This window comes from Artibeus jamaicensis, unplaced genomic scaffold (genome assembly GCF_021234435.1).
Source record: "Artibeus jamaicensis isolate MK-2021 breed Jamaican fruit bat unplaced genomic scaffold, CSHL_Jam_final contig_135, whole genome shotgun sequence".
NCBI lineage: Eukaryota > Metazoa > Chordata > Mammalia > Chiroptera > Phyllostomidae > Artibeus > Artibeus jamaicensis.
Window position 1 is genome coordinate 1233246 of NW_026521267.1, and position 17527 is coordinate 1250772.

The window sequence follows — 17527 nt, forward strand, 5'->3', positions numbered from 1 at the left end:
TATTAAAGATTTTGTTTATTTTTAGAGAGGGGGAAAGGAGGGGAGAAAGAGGATGAGAAACATGAATGTTGCCCCTCATGCACCCCCTACTGGGGACCTGGCCTGAAACACACCAGGCATATGCCCTGACTGGAAATTGAACTGACGACCCTTTGGTTGCCACTCAGTCCACTGATCTGCACTAGCCAGGGCTAAAGATTTTTTTTAATTATGTATTTTATTGTTGTTCAAGTATAGTTGTCTCTATTTTTCTCCCACCACTTTCCATCACCCCACCCATCCCCATTGTTGACACTATTACAGATGCCCCCATTCCCCCTCTTCTCATTTCATCCAACTCCTCCCCCCATTAGCACATTGTTGAGTGTGTCCATGGCCTATGTTTACATGCATATATATTCTTTGGCTAATCTCTTCCAGTTCCCTGCCTCCTCCCCTCTAGAACTGCCAGTCTGTTCCATGTATACATGCCTCTGGTTTTACTTTGTTAGTTTATTTTGTTCACTAGCTTCCACATAAGGGTGAGATAATATGGACTTGCCTTTCTCTGACTGGCTTATTTTGCTTAGCATAATATTTTCCAGGTCCATCCATGCTGTTGCAAAGTGTAAAAGTTCCTTTTTCACAGCTGTGCAGTATTCCATTGTGCAAATGTACCACATTTTTTTAAATCTACTCACTTACTGATGGGCATGTAGGCTATTTTCAGGTATTGGCTAAAAATATGGAAAGCTTCATGAATTTGTATATCATCCTTGCACAGGGACCATGATCATTATCTCTGTATCATTCAAATTTTAGTATATGTGTTGCCTAGTTGAGCACCAATTTGTACTTCTTAATCTCTTCACTATATTCATTCATCTCCCCAACGCCCTTTTCTTTCTGGCAACCATTAAAATGTTTCTGTATCTGTGAGTTTGTTTCTGTTTTAATTTTTTATTTTGTTTTCTAAGATTCTGAATGTAAGTGAAATTATACGGCATTTGACTATCTTTGTCTGACTTAAGTCACTTAGGACAATACCCTCTAGGTCTGTCCATGTTATTGCAGATGGCAAGATTTCACTCTTTTTTAATGGTGGAATCATATTCCATTGTATATATGCACTATTTCTTCTTTGGTGGACATTTAGGTTTCCTCCATATCTTGGCTATTGTAAATAATACTACAGTGAATATATGGATATGGACACATAGGTGTTTTTGATTTAGTGTTTTGGGTTTCTTCAGATAAATACCTAGTAGTAGAATTGTTAGGTCCTTCTTTGTCTCTTGTTATAACCTTTGTTTTAAAGTCTATTTTGTCTTGTATAAGTATCGCAATCTCAACTTTTGTTTCCATTTTCTTGAAATATTTTTCCATCCCTTTACTTTCAGTCTGTGTGTTTCAATCTGAAGTGTGTCTCTTTTAAACTGCATATGTAAGGGTCTTGTTTTCTTATCCATTCAGCGATACCACGTCCTGTGATTGAAGCATTTAATCCGTTTGTATTTAAAGTAATTGTTGATAGATATGTATTTATTGTCATTTTTCAATTTTTATTGTTGTTCCTTCTTAAAGAAGATTGTTGGACATTTTTTGTAATACTGGTTTGGTGGTGTTAAAGCTCTTTAGCTCTTTCTTGTCTGGAAATCTGTTGGGAGCCATCCTGCCTGTTTTCAGGGACTGTATGGCCTTTGTCCCATGGCTAGAGCTGAGTGAAAAGGCCTTGGGGACATCAACTACTAAGGAGACAGAACATTATTTCCTTGCAGGAGCACAGCCCCTACCTCCCTCACTTCCCCCTGCTTGGCCCAGGAGGATGACAAGTTAGTCAATGATGGATAAGATCCTTCAAAGGAGAAGGGACAACCTAAGACAGGCTTTGTTGCTATGGTCCACCAGGGAAGGACTTAGGGGTCTTCGGAGAAGGGGCAGAAAGACTCTCACCCCTTGGTTTTGTCATAGCCTGAGTCCTCAATCTTTCTGAAAAGTATCCTAGTCTTTTGGCTGCTTTGCTCTCCCTGCCTGACTCAGCCTGGGAACTATGCCAGAGACCTTGTACTGGATCAGATGGTGCTCCCAGGGGTGGGGGTGAATCTGGCCAGAGAAAGAATATACATTGTTTCCTTTGAGACCTGTTCTACCCTATTGCTATGAAACAGACACTTGAGCAAAAGCCAATCCTGACCAGAGAAAATCCCTGTGTTTCTTCAACTAGTATCTGTAAATGATGTCAGTAGCACTTTGAGCACTGGTTGATGAGCTTTATGTGCATACTATATATCTCTGAGCTGAACCCAATAAAAATGCAGGGAAGAAGGTATCCCCCTTTGAGGGACTGGTCACCTTTCCTCCCCAAGCAAATCACACATTGGGCGTTTTTATTTCTCATCTGCGACGACCAGGGGAGTTGTGCTGGTGGAGCCTCCCCATCAGGAAACTTTTTATTTGTCCTCAATTCTAAATGATAGCCTTGCTGGGTAGAGTAATCTTGATTGTAGGTTCCTGATTTTCATCATGTTGGATATTTCATGACAATCCCTTCTGCCTGCAAAGTTTCTGTTGAGAAACCAGCTGACTCTAATGGGAACTCCCTTGTAGGTAACTGTGTCTCTTGCTGTTTCACGATTCTCTCTTTTTCTTTAACCACTGACATTTGAATTATGATGTGTCTCGGTGTGGGCTTCTTTGGGTTCATCTTTGAGACTCTGTGGTTCCTAGACTTACATGTCTTTTTTTATTAACCAGGTTAGGGGCATTTTCAGTCATTATTTTCTTGAATAGGTTCTCAATTCCTTTCTCTCTCTCTTCCCCTTCTGGTACTTCTATGATAAAGATGTTGTTACACTTCACATTTTCCCAGAGGTCCCTTAAACTCTCCTCATTTTTTAAAATTCTTTTTTTCTTGCTGCTCTGGTGGGGTGTTTTCTGCTACATTATTTTTCAAATTACTTATTCAGTCCTCTGTTTTATCTAGTCTGTTGTTGATTTCCTTCTAATGTATTCTCCATTTGAGTTACTGTATTCTTCATTTCTGACCGGTTCCTTTTTATGATTTTTATGTCCTTTTTTAATGCTGTTAAAGTTCTAAGTTCCTTAACCATTGTTTTGAACTTTGTATCTGGTAGTTTGCTTGACTCCATTTATTTAGATCTTTATCTGGAAATTTCTTCTCTTTTTTCACTTGGGACATGTCTTTGTCTCCCCATTTGGCTGCCTTTCTGTGTTTCTTTCTAAGTATTAGGTAGATCTGCTATGTCTTCTAGTCTTGGTACGGTGACATTACATAGTAGGTATTCTTGTAGGGCCCAGTGGTGCAGCTTCCCCAGTCACCAAAGCTAGGTGCTCCACTTGTGTCCCATGAGGGCTGTGTGCACCTTCCTGTTGTAGTTGAGCCTTGATCGCTGGTGTTGGCAAGTCAGTGAGAAGGTTTGACCCCCAGGCTAATCAGCTATAAGGATTAGCCATGAGTACAGTGAGGAGACGCTCTGTAGGGGCTGACCCCACAGAGCAGAACTTGCTTCCGTGGGGCTCTGTGGCTTACTGAGTCAGCAGCCTGTTGAGTATATCTCTCATAGAGGTGTTTGGGTAGTGCTCCAGCATGGTCTGAAGTAGCCCACTGGGTGCACTGGCTCTAGAGCCCTCCAGGAGGTGCAGGTCAAGGTTAATTGACAACTGTGCCCTATCTTGGGCCAGCTGGCAAGGTCTCCAAAGTGGTATGCAGATGGTTGGTATTTGTACTGGCCTTAGAAGTGGCTAGGTGGCTTTTCACAGCCTAGTTGCAAATGAAGTCCTGCTGCTGGTGCTCAGTCCACTGAGTCACACCAGGCAGGGCTGAGAGAATTTAAGAGGATCTGAAACATGAGCCAAGACAGGTCTTTGGTATGGAAAAGCCACCGGAAGAGGCTTGGGAAGGCCTGAAACTTGGGTGGGGCAGGGTCTCAGGGACTCACCAGGACAGGGCTAACAATGTTAATTGGGTTGATGGAGACTCAGATATGACTCCTGCATGTGCCCGCAGTGGAAGGGCTCAGAAGAGAACAGTGGCTTATGTCAGCACTTCTGTTAGGGAGAAAGCTGCTTCTCCAGCCTTCACCCCAAAGGTAGACCATTCAGTTCCTCTTGGTATGTCTCTGGCATTTGAAGCTGCTGTCTCAGTGCTTGAGCTCAGAGTGAGTCTGAGTAAGTTTGTGATGGGCCCTTTAAGAGGAAAGCCTGGGCCTCCAGGAACCCTCCCTCTCACTCAACCACAATCTCCACTAGTTTTTACAGCCTGAAGTTATATGGATTTCTCTTCCTGGCCTTGAAACCCTGTGCTAGAGACCTAATGTGGGGCTGGAGCTCCTCATTCCTCAGCAGGGACCTCCACAGTCAAGATATCTTTCCTGGTTTTTAATTGCCACATGTGAATGCAGGACCAACCTATTCTGTGTCTTTGTCCCTCTTATGAGTCTTGACATGGTTTCTTTATATTCTTAGTTATAAGACTTCTGTTCAACTAAATTTCAGGAAGCCCTCAATTATGGTTGTTCTGTAGTTTCGTTGTAATTTTGATGTGGTTGTGGGAGGATGCCTGTACCAGGTTTACCTACTTTAGCATCTTGACCAGAAGCCCCCTTGTGGTTTTGATTTGCATTTTCCTTATGATGGGTGATATTAGGCATCTTTTTATGTGCATTTTGGCAATTTGTACTTTCTTTGGAGAAATGTGGGTTCAGATCCTTTGCCTAACCAACCATTGCATTGTCTTTTCATCACATATATTCTAGATATAAATCTCCTATCACATGATTTGCAAATATTTTCTCCCATTCTATGAGTTTTCTTTTTTAATATATTTTATTGATTATGTCATTACAGTTGTCCCATTCCCCCTTCCTTCCCCTATACCCTGCACACCCCCTCCCACCCACATTCCCCCCTTCAGTCCACGTCCATGTGTCATAAGTTCTTTAGCTTGTACATTTCCCAAACTATTCTTGCCCTCCCCCTGTCTATTTTCTACCTACCATCTATGCTACTTATTATCTGTACTTTTTCCCCTCTCTCCTCCTCCCACTCCACTGTTTCTAACCCTCCATGTGATCTTTGTTTCTGTGGTGCTGTTCCTGTTCTAGTTGTTTGCTTAGTTTTGCTTTTATTTTAGGTGTGATTGTTAATAACTGTGAGTTTGCTGTGTTTTTACTGTTGATGTTTTTATCTTTTTCTTAGATAAGTCCCTTTAACATATCATATAATAATGGCTGGATGTTGATGAACACCTTTAATTTGACCTTATCTGAGAAGCACTTTATTTGCCCTTCCATTCTAAATGAAAGTTTTGCTAGATAAAGTAATCTTGGATGCAGGTCCTTGCCTTTTATGACTTGGAATACTTCTTTCCAGCCCATTCTTGCCTGTAAGGTCTCTTTTGAGAAATCCGCTGACAATCTGATGGGGACTCCTTTGTAGGTGACTGTCCCCTTCTCTCTTGCTGCTTCTAGGATTCTCTCCTTCATTTTAATCTTGGCTAATATAATTATGATGTGCCTTGGTGTGTTCTTCCTTGGGTCCAACTTCTTTGGGACTCTCTGAGCTTCCTGAACTTCCTGGAAGTCTATTTGCTTTGCCAGATCGGGGAAGTTCTCCTTTATTATTTGTTCAAATAAGTTTTCCGCTTGTTTCTGTTCCTCTTCCCCTTCTATAGTCCTATAATTCAGATGTTGGAACATTTAAAGATGTCCTAGAGGTTCCTAAGCCTCTCCTCATTTTTTCGAATTCTTGTTTCCTCATTGTTTTCTGTTTGGTTGTTTCTTTCTTCCTTCTGGTCCACTCCATTGATTTGAATCCCAGTTTTCTTTCCATCATTATTAGTTGCCTGTGCATTTTCCTTCATTTCACTTATGTAGCCTTCATTTTTTTCATCTAATTTGCGACCAAAATCAACCAATTCTGTGAGCATCCTGATCACCAGCATTTTGAACTGTGCATCTGATAGGTTGGCTATCTCTTGGTTGCTTAAAAGTATTGGTTCTGGGACTTTGATTTGTTCTTCCATTTGAGCCATTTTTTTTTTTTTTTGGTCTAGTCGCACCTATTAGGTAGTGAGTGGTGGAGCCTTAGATATTCACAGGGCAGGTCAACCCAGTTGCTGGGTTGTGACACTGTATGTGGGGACAGGATCAAAGAGGTAACAATGGTGCTTGCTCTGCTCTTAGATTTCAGTCCCCTCTGCTGCTTCCTACAAGCAAATTGGGCCCTTCTGGTGCTGGTTCCTTGGTGGGTGGGCTTGTGTATGTTCTAAGACCCTGTGGGTCTCCCCAGCAAACTCTCCTGTGAGGCTTGGAGTCTCTTACAGCACGTCAACCCCCACAAGTGTTTTGTTTTTTTTTTATCTATTTCTCCCATCCCACCCCACCACACCCCACCCCGCCCGGTCTCCCCCCTCCTTCCCATTCCCCCCCCCATCCAGTCCTCATCTCTGTGTCTTTCATACTTGTTCCTCAAAATCCCTCCCCCTTTTTCCCCTTAAGTTCCCTTCCCTCTCCCCTCTGGTCGCTGCCCACTTGTTCTCTATTTCAGTGTCTTTGTTTTTTTTTTTTCCTGCTTGCTTGTTTGTTTTGTTGTTTAGCTTCCTGTTAAAGGTGAGATCATATGGTATTTGTCTTTCAGCTCCTGCCTATTTCACTCAGCATAATGCTTTCCAGTTCCATCCATGTTGTTGCAAAAGGTAGTAGCTCCTTCTTTCTCTCTGCTGCATAGAATTCCATTGTGTATATGTACCACAATTTTTGGATCCATTCATTTACTGATGGGCACCTAGGTTGCTTCCAACTCTTGGCTATTGTAAATTGTGCTGCTATGAACATTGTGGTGCATAGGTTCTTTGATATTGATGTTTTAGGATTCTTAGGATATAATCCTAGCAGTGGAATTGCTGGGTCAAAAGGCAGGTCGATTTTTATTTTTCTGAGAAAATTCCATACTGTTTTCCATAATGGTTGTACCAGTCTGCAATCCCACCAACAGTGAACTAGGGTCCCCTTTTCCCCACACCCTCTCCAACATTTGTTGTTTGTTGCTTTGTCTATTATAGCCATCCTGACTGGTGTAAAGTGGTATCTCATTGTGGTTTTAATTTGCATATCTCTGATAGCTAACGATATTGAGCATCTCTTCATGTCTCTCTGAATATTCTGTATGTCCTCTTTAGAGAACTGTCTGTTCAAGTCCTTTTCCCATTTTTGAATTGGGTTGGGTGTCTTCCTAGAGTGGAGTCATGTAAGTTCTTTGTATATTCTGGAGATTAAACCTTTGTCTGAGGTATCATTGGCAAATATGTTTTCCCATACAGTTGGTTGTCTTTTTAGTTTAATACTGTTTTCTTTAGCCATGCAGAAGCTTTTTATTTTGATGAGATCCCATTTGTTTATTCTTTCCTTTATATTTCTTGCTCTAGGGGACATATCCGTAAAAATGTTGCTGCGTGGAATATCTGAGATTTCCTTGCCAATGTTCTCCTCTAGGACTTTAATGGTGTCACGGCTTATATTTAATTCTTTTATCCACCTTGAATTTATTTTGGTGTGTGGTGTAAGTTGGTGCTCAAGTTTCATTTTTTTGCATGTATCTGTCCAGTTCTTCCAACACCATTTGCTGAAGAGGCTATCTTTACTCCATTTGATGTTACTGCCCCCTTTGTCGAATATTAATTGACTGTAGAGGGTTGGGTTGATTTCTGGGCTCTCTGTTCTGTTCCATTGGTCTATGTGCCTGTTTTTATGCCAGTACCAGGCTGTTTTGATTACAGTGCCTTTGTAATAGTTTGATATCATGTATTGTGATCCCTCCTACTTTGTTCTTCTTTCTCAAAAGAGCAGCTGCTATTCGGGCTCGTTTATGATTCCATATAACTTTTTGAAATGTTTGTTCTATGTCTGTGAAATACGCCATTGGTACTTTAATAGGTATTGCATTGAATCTGTATATTGCTTTGGGTAGTATGGACATTTTGATGATGTTAATTCTTCCAATCCATGAACAAGGTATATGTTTCCATTTGTTTGTGTCTTCCCTGATTTCTTTCTTCAGTGCTGTGTAGTTTTCTGCATACAGGTCTTTTACCTCTTTGGTTAGGTTTATTCCCAGATATTTTATTTTTCTTTTTGCTATATCGAATGGGATTTTTTCCTTGATTTCTGCTTCTGCTGATTCATTGTTTGTATATAAAAATGCCTTTGATTTCTGGATATTGACTTTGTATCCTGCTGTTTTGCCAAATTCATTAATTATTTTGAGCAGTTTTTGGGTAGAGTCTATAGGATTTTCCATGTACACTATCATGTCATCTGCAAACAGTGACAGTTTTGTTTCCTCCTTTCCTATTTGGATGCCTTTTATTTCCTTTTCCTGCCTGATCGCTGTGGCCAAAACTTCTAATACTATATTGAATAGAAGTGGTGAAAGTGGACAGCCTTGTCTTGTTCCTGATCTTAGTGGAAAAGCTTTTAGTTTTTGCCCATTGAGTATGATATTGGCTGTAGGTCTCTCATAAATGGCCTTTATTATATTGAGGAATGTTCCCTCTATTCCCACTTTGCTGAGTGTTTTTATCATAAATGGGTGTTGTACCTTATCAAAAGCTTTTTCCGCGTCTATTGATATGATCATGTGGTTTTTGTCTTTGCTTTTGTTTATGTGATGAATTACATTTACTGTTTTGCGAATGTTGAACCATCCTTGCATCCCTGGGATGAATCCCACTTGGTCATGGTGTATAATCTTTTGGATATATTGTTGGATGCAATTTGACAATATTTTGTTGAGGATTTTAGCATCTATGTTCATCAGCGATATTGGCCTGAAGTTTTCTTTCTTTGTTGTATCTCTATCTGATTTTGGAATTAGGATGATGCTGGCTTCATAAAAGGAGTTTGGGAGTTTTCCATCCTTTTGGATTTTTTGGAATAGTCTGTGAAGAATGGGGGTTAGCTCTTCCTTAAATGCTTTGTAGAATTCTCCTGTGAATCCATCTGGTCCGGGGCTTTTGTGTGATGGGAGTTTTTTGATTACTGCTTCAATTTCTTTTGCTGTTATTGGTCTATTCAGGTATTCTACTTCTTTTTCATTGAGTTTTGGGAGATTATATTTTTCTAGAAATGTGTCCATTTCCCCTAGGTTCTCAAGTTTCTTGGCATACAGTTCTTCATAGTAATTTCTTACAATCCTTTCTATTTCTGTGGTGTCAGTTGTAATCTCTCCTCTTTCATTTCTGATTGTGTTTATTTGTGTCCATTCCCTTCTTTTCTTGATGAGCCTACTTAAAGGCTTGTCTATTTTGTTTATTTTTTCAAAGAACCAACTCCTGGATTCATTGATCCTTAGAATTGTACTTTTAGTCTCTATTTCATTTAGTTCTGCTCTTGTCTTAGTTATTTCCTTCCTTCTGGGCTGCTTTTGTTGTTGTTCCTCGAGTTCTTGCAGGCGTAGAGTAAGGTCATTTGTTTGAAATGTTTCTGTTTTCTTTAGGTAGGCCTGTATTGCTATAAACTTCCCTCTCAGGACTGCCTTGGCTGTATCCCATAAGTTTTGGGTTGTTGTGAGATCATTTTCATTTGTTTCCAGAAACTTTTTGATATATCCCCTAATTTCATTCTTGACCCATTCATTGTTTAATAGCATACCATTAAGTCTCCATGATTTTGGGTGTTTTGGGTTTTTTCCTTTGGGGTTGGTTTCCAGTTTCAGTCCCTTATGGTCAGAGAAAATGCTTGGTATGATTTCAATATTCTTGAATTGGTTGAGGCTTGTTTTGTGCCCTATCATGTGGTCTATCTTTGAGAATGTTCCATGTGCATTTGAAAAGAATGTGTATTTAGCTTCTTTGGGGTGAAGAGCTCTGTATATATCAGTTAGGTCCATTTCATCAAGGGTGTTGTTTAATGCCGCAATGTCTTTGTTGATATTTTGTTTGGAAGATCTGTCCATTTTTGATAGTGGGGTGTTAAAATCCCCCACTATAATTGTGTTGCTGTCTATATCTTTCTTGAATTCCTCTAAGATTTTCCTTATATATTTTGGTGCTCCTATGTTGGGTACATATATATTTATGATGTTAATGTCTTCTTGGTGGATTCTTCCCTTGAGTATTATGAAGTGACCTTCTGGGTCACTCTTTATGGCTCTTTTTTTGAAGTCTATTTTGTCTGATATGAGAATTGCTACCCCCGCTTTTTTTCTTGTCCATTTGCTTGGAAAATTTGTTTCCAGCCTTTCACTTTTAGTCTGTGATGGTCTTTTGTCCGGAGGTGGGTCTCTTGTAGGCAGCATATGTGTGGGTCATACTTTCTTCTCCATGACGCTATTCTGTGTCTTTTGATTGGAGCATTTAATCCATTTACATTTAAGGTTATTATTGATAGGTACTTATTCATTGCCATTTTTGTACCTGTGTTCCTCTCTGTCTGTCTCTTTTTTTTCCTTTCCTTAAAGCAGACCTTTTAGTATTTCTTGTAGAGCTGGCTTGGTGGCAGCAAATTCTTTTAGACTTCTTTTGTCTTAGAAGCTCTTTATTTGGCCTTCTGTCTTGATTGAGAGCCTTGCTGGGTAAAGTAGCCTTGGTTGTAGGCCTCTGTTTCTCATTACTTGGAATATTTCTTGCCAATCTCTTCTTGGTTGGAGTGTTTCCATTGAGAAGTCAGTGGCTAACCTTACTGGGACGTCCTTGTATGTTATTTCTTTTTTCTCCCTTGCTGCCTTTAAGATTCTCTCTTTGTCTTGGAATTTTGCCACTTTAATGATGTGTCTTGAAGTGGGCCTCTTTGGGTTCCTCTTGAATGGGACTCTGTGTGATTCCTGGATTTGTGTGACTTTTTCTTTTGTTAAATTAGGGAAATTTTCTCTCATTAGTCTTTCAAATATGTTTTCTATCCCTTGTTCTTCTTCTTCTTCTGGTATTCCTATTATTTGGATATTATTACGTTTCATATTGTCTTACATTTCTCTTAATCTCTCTTCATTCTTTCTGAGCCTCTTTTCCCTTTCCTGTTCTTTCTGTGAGATGCTTTCTACTTTTTCCTCCAATTCACTAATCCGATCTTCTGTTTCATCCACCCTATTTTTAATGCTTTCCACTGTGTTTTTTAATTCAGAAATTGTATTCTTCATTTCCTCTTGGCCCTTGCTAATAATTTCCATTTCCTTTTTCATGTTGATATAATTCACAGTGAGATCATTGTAACTTCCCTGTAGTTTCTGGTAGCTGATTGTGAGCTCTTTGAACTTCCTGATAACCAGTGCTTTGAATTCAGTATCTGATAGTTGACTTGCCTCTACTTCATCTAACATTCTTTCTGAGGATTCCTCCTTTCCTTTCATTTGGGGATTGTTTCTTTGTCTTCCCATTGTTTGTGACACTCTCCTTGTTAGCCTCAGCTTCTTAGATTAATCTGTTTTGACACCCTGGGTTTATGGTATGAACTTTTGTGGTGGAATGCCTGTGAATTTCAATGGTGCAGCCTCTTTTGGTTATCCTGTTGTTCTCTGCTTCCACCTACTCAAATATGTAGCAACTTGTGGCTTCTCTCCTACAACAATGTGCAATTTGTCTCTCTGACCCTACTTTTGGGAGGCCTCTTCTATGGGTCCAGCTCTGGTCTTTTCATATTTTCAAGTTGATTGTGTCTCTTGTGGGTAAAAGAAAGAAATGACAAGGAAAGAAATAAAAGGAAGAAAGAAAAAATGGTAGGGGAATGGAAGAAAGAGCAATAAGTTTAGAAAGAAAAGAAAAAGTAATAAAACAAAATCCGGGAAAAGAGGACAAAAGTATGGAAAGATGAAACAGTAATAAAGTTTAAAAGAAATAACAGATTACTTTAAAAAAGCAAAAAGATAAAGAAAAGGAATGGAGAAGGAAGAAAGGTAAAAAAAAAAAGAATAAAAATAAAATAAAGTAAAGTAAAAAACCAAAAACCAAAAAACACACAAACAAAAATAGTCTCTCAAAAACAACCTCAGAAAAGGAAATGTCACTTGTTGGCTTCAAACTAGCCGAACCGGTTTTTCTGGTTGCAGTTGGCTGAGGGTCGATTGTTGTAATTTTTTCAGCCAGCCCTTCTCAGGATCCAGACACTTGGCACCTCTCCCCAGCTCCCTACAATGGGGAACTAGGACTTTCTCGCAGCGCTCCCCTCCCAGGGGTTACTGCCATAGTCTGGTCTGTTGTGCTTGTAGGCACCTGCACAGGCCCAGTTGCCTGGCTCCCTCGGGATTGAGCACAGGCCTGCCCCCGTTCATTTGGGAAGCCCCAGACCCTCTGCCCAATCCTGGGTTTGCTGCCAAGTTGGGTGTGAAGCAGACCAGACTGCCGTGTCTACTGGATTCAGAGCCTTAGGCTGCACCTCTGAGTTCTCCTGGGCTGGCAACCACAGAGTCCTTGGTTGGGGCCCTTTGTCCTCCACACCCTCTCTGTAAACTCTATCAAACAAGTCTCTCCTGGCCCCCCACCTTGCTTGGCCAGAAAGGGAGGGGGTTGAGGGTCTCAGCTCTTTTCCCAGGACCCCTCAGTGCCGGGGGCTTCCAGATAGTCTGAGAGGGGTAGACTGGAAGCCGGGAGCCGATCTGAGGACTGGGTGCCGACCTAGAAACTCTGTGTGCTTGTCATGGCACGCTGCGTGGTGTGTATCCCTTCTGCTCCTGTGTTTGTCTGGGTCCCCTGGCCAACCTCTGGCAAAAAAAAACCTAGGGATGTAGCAGCACCACGCCGGGCGCTGGACCCAGAACTGTGTGCAGGCTGAAATCTCCTCTGCTCCCCTCTGGTTGGGTCTCTTGGCTGGTCCGGGCCCAAAAATCCTAGGGAGGGAGCTTTCTGGGCGCTGAATGTTGGCCTAGGCGCCCTCAGGCACTTGCCCAGACACACTGCGTGTGGAGCGACTAGTTCCCCAACTTGCTCGCAGGCTGAAGTTTCTTCCACACCTCTTTGCCTGGGCCACTCGGCCTGCCCGGCAGAAAAATCCCAGGGAGGGAGCCGTCTGGGCGCTGAACGCTGTCCCAGGCGCCTTTAGGCACTCTCCCAGACACAGTTCCCACCAGGTGCTGAACCTCCGAGCTATGCACAGACTGAAATCACCTCTGCTCCCCTCTGGTTGGGCCACTTGGCAGGCCCCGGCCCAAAAATCCTAGGGAGGAAGCCGTCTGGGCCGCTGAAGGCTGTCCCATGAGCCATTGGGCTCTCGCCACTGGGCGCCGGTTCCCCTACCCTGCACCAGCTGTTTCTCCCTGTTCCGTCCCAGAGACTAGTGTACCGCTGCTGTTTCCCTACTGTCTGGTTCCTCCGTGACCGATGAGGTCTCTGGTCTCTTATTTTCACATATGCTTGGCAACTGCTGGCTTGCTGGCCTCACCTCCTCCGATCGGATAGGTTTGTCTCTTTTGTACTAGGAACTGGTATCTGCTCCATCCTAGTCCACCGCCATCTTGAAAACCCCCACAAGTGTTTTTAATCAGTGCTTTTTAGCTTTATTTTCCATTGCTGGGGCCCTGGGTTGCATGGTCTGTCTTGCTCCCAGTTTTTGCATGGTTTATCAGTCTGGATGAATGGTTGTCGGACTTCCATACAGTTCAATTTTCTGTCAGTTCCGGTTGTTTTTTTGTTTCTAAATTTTTGTTGTCCTTAATTTTGGTTGTACAAGGAGGCAAAGTGTGTCTCCCCATGCCTCCATCTTTGCCGGAAGTCTAATTTCTTAATGATATCAAAAGTGGTACCCCTTGCTTGTTAATTACTGTTTTCCTACTTTTTGTTACTTGTGCTTTTGGTGTTATAACAAAAGAAACCATTGTCCAGCCCAAGTCGTAAAGATTTACTTCTGTTTCCTTCTAAAAGTTATTTTTAATTTTGGCTTTTATATTTAGGTATTTAATCCATTTTGAATTAATTTTTGTATTTGGTGTGAGGTAGGGGTTCAATCTCATTGTTTTGCATGTGAATATCCTATTGTTCCAGCACTATTTGTTAAAGAGACTATTCTTTCCTACTGAATTATCTGGGCATCCTTGTTGAAAATCAGTTGACCATAAATGTGAAGGTCTATGTGAAGGGCCGTGTATTCTATTCTGTTGCTCTATGCGTCCATTATTGTGCCATTACCACACAGTATTGATGACCATAGTTTTGTAGTAAGGTTTGAGAATAGGAAATGTAAGTTCTCCAACTTTGTTGTTGTTGTCCTTCATTTAATTCTTACCTGAGGATATTTTATTGATTTTATATAGAGGAAGGGAGGGAAAAAGAGAAGGAAGGAAGGGGAGGGGGAAAAGAGAGAAAGGGAAAAAGATATCAATATGAGAGAGAAACATCAATGAGTTGCTTCCCACACATTCCCTGACTGGGGACTAAACCCACAACCTAGGTACGTGCTCTGACCTGAAATCATACCCTCAATCTTTTTGGTGTATGGGGCAACACTTCAATCAAGTGAGCCACATGGCCATGGCTGTTCTTCACTTTCAAGATTGTTTTGACTATTCCAGATTCTTTGCATTTTCATCTGGATCATCTTGTTAATCTGCAAAGGAGCAAACTGGAATTTTGATAGGAGTTGTGTTGAATCTGTAGATCTGTTTGGGAGTATTGCTGTCTTAATGTTAAGCTCTTCTGTTCATTGACATGCTATATCTTCTTAGGTCCCCTGACTTCAGGGAGCCCTTTCTACCCTTTCTACCCTACCCTTTGAGGCTGCTTCATGGTTCTGAGAATTGTTTAAAATGTTGTTGTAGTAAAGTGTAAAGTAATGGTGTAAATGCTGCTGTGAAAACCCAGAGAACAATGCTGCTGAAACAGCTGTTGGATGATGGGTAGCCATTGAGTTTCTCAAAATGTTTCTGGTCACCTTCTGGTCAAAATTCTAAATGGAATATCAGAAAGACACTTTAAAAGTGTTACTGCTTGGAATGTGGGTTCTGAAGCTGATGGCACAGTGGCAAGAGTCACTCCTGCTTAATCAGGCCACCTTCCATGGGCAATCCCAGTAAAGTCCACAGGTCTCAAGACTTTTACTTTGCAGTCTACTGAGAATGAATCTAGGCCTCCTCCACTCCACCCAGCATTCTGCAACCCCTAGAAAAACAGGGTTTTTTAAATTGTATTTTTGGAATTTTTAACCCACGGAAAATATAAAACCATAGTACAGTCAATTCTCTCATCTGAATCCAAAATGTTCACTCTCAGCATTATGCACGCCTTCACAGAGTGTGAACCTGGTTTTACTTTGTAACTTTTTATTTAGAAGCAATATTAGTTGCAAAAGGGCTACAGATATAGTGTCATATACTCATGACCATATAACCATTTCCAAAACTAAGATGTTAGTACTGCCTCAGCACTTTTCTTCAGCTCTTACCAATTTGTTGCGTGTTTTTCCTAATGTTCTTTTTCTGTCCCTGGATCTAATTCAAGATCCTCATTGCTTTTAGTTGGTAGGTCTTCTTAGTTTCCTCCTATCTGCAACAGTTTATTGATCTTTTCTTATCCTTCATGATCTTGACAAATTTGGTGAATACTGGCTAGGCATATAGAATGTCCCTCAATTTTGGTTCATCTGATCTTTTCTCACAGTAACAGGGTTAGAATACCACAGAGGCAAATTCCTTTTGTAATCACAGCATATCCCCATGACTTGTTACTGGAGAGTTAACCTCAATCATTTGGGGAAGGTAGCTGCAGCCAGATTTCTTCATTGTGAAATTACAGTTTTTCCTTTTCAGACTTTATTTTTTGGAGTCAATGAGTCTAGCCTACTCTCAAAGGGAGGAAAATTGATTACCACCTACTAAAAAGAAGTATATCAGACAATTTTTGGACATTTGTTGAAACCACCATGTTAATTAGTAAATATTTTGGGGGAGATACTTGGAGCAACCTCCAAGTAGTCCTTAAAGCTCTGCTTATGGGTTTTAGTGTTTAGCACTGGCTGTTATCTGCAGCAGTTATCACTGTGGTGTTTCTGTAGTGACATTCTGTTCCTCTCATTTTTTCTACATTTATTAATTAGAATTATTCTGTAAGGAAGATTTCTCCCTATCTCCCATTTATTTTTTCCTAGACCTTACTTTTGATGGCACAGCAGGAGGCAGCATGGAATCTTGGGTAAAAGCAGGACTATGAGCTGCCAGCCATGGCTGGAAATTGGCTGTGCCACCTCCATCCCCACCCATTGGGTGGCTGTGAGGAGTAAATGGTACCAGGCAAGGGAATCACTTAGAACTGTTTTCAGTGACCAATAAGTGTAGGTAGTCATTTTTCTCCTTTACGTGGAAGTGTTATCACTTATACCAGTCTCCCAAAGTCAGCAAACAGACAGCTGGCAAAACCTAGATTTCTGCTGGCAGAAATGCGTGTGTTTATAGATTCATCCAATTGACTAAACATCCAATTGTTTATTAGGTACTTAACATAGATAGAAGCTATTAATACCTAAAAGCCACCTCATCTACCCCCTATTACAGGGATTTTTTACCCCATGGTGGAAATATGCAGGGATCACTTGCTCAAGGGCACCCTGTTTGTGAAGAGGCCAAGCTAAGCTTAAAACTAAATCTACCTGGTTCTGGGAGACTTGTTTTCTACCATCAGAGGGAAGGTAGTTTATATCACCATAAGGACTCCAGAAGGGCAGTGACCCGAAGGTCTGCTTTAGAAAGGTCCCCCAGTGTGCCTGAGTGCATAAGAAAACAAGACCCATACATATGCTGCCTATAAGAGACTTACTTCAGATGGAAAGACTCACAAAGACTGAAAGTAAAGGGATGGAAAAATACAGGGTGGGGCAAAAGTAGGTTTACAGTAACAAGTATGTGAAATATGGGGTTTATTCTTGTATTATTATTTATTAATTATTGTATTATTTTTTCATATAAACAACAGTAAACCTACTTTTGCCCAACCCTGTGTATTTCATGTAAATGAAAAAAAGATCTGGAGTAGCAGCACTTATAGAAGTTAAAATAGGCTTTAATAAAGGAAATAACACAAGACAAAGGACATTTTTAAATGATAAAGGGATCGGTTGAACAAGAGGATATAACCCTTGTAAATATTTACACAACTAACATAGGAGTACCTACATATATAAAGCTTAAAAAGTTAGAGATCAAATAGTGGCAGTATTTGTACATGACATTAACGCCATTGACATCAATGAATAAATCATTGAGAGAGAAAATCAAAATGGAAAAAAAGGTCCTAAGTGATAAATTACATCAAATGGGTTTGACATTTTTCAGAACATTTCACCCCAAAGAAGAAGAATATACCTTTTCCTCAAGTGCACATGGAACATTTTCCAGGATAGATCTCATATTAGGCAACAAAGCAAGTCTCAATAAATTTGAGGAGACTGAAATCATATCAAGCATCTTCTTTGATCACAATGGACATCCTTGTCTTCTCCCCAACCATAAATGGACTGGGCGTGGAACTGCTCCACTAGACTAATACTTGCTGTATGTTTCTGTACCATAGCTTTGTCACACCTAGTATTTCTTGAGACTTGAAATGGTTGTAATTATT

The 17527-nt window shown here is 40.8% G+C and overlaps 1 long non-coding RNA gene and 1 other non-coding gene across 2 annotated transcripts in view; both read right to left on the minus strand.

Moving 5' to 3' along the window:
* Positions 1-718: 718 nt before the first annotated feature.
* Positions 719-825, minus strand: LOC119045259 (U6 spliceosomal RNA). Its single transcript, XR_005081759.1, has one exon. It is a non-coding gene; the product is annotated as a U6 spliceosomal RNA (small nuclear RNA).
* An 11133-nt stretch (positions 826-11958) lies between these two features.
* The window catches only part of LOC119056774 (uncharacterized), a 44735-nt gene continuing 39166 nt past the window's right edge, over positions 11959-17527 (minus strand). Inside the window, exon 6 of the long non-coding RNA XR_005083943.2 lies at positions 11959-14204. This is a non-coding gene — a long non-coding RNA (uncharacterized LOC119056774). The remainder of the gene's footprint in view (positions 14205-17527) is intronic.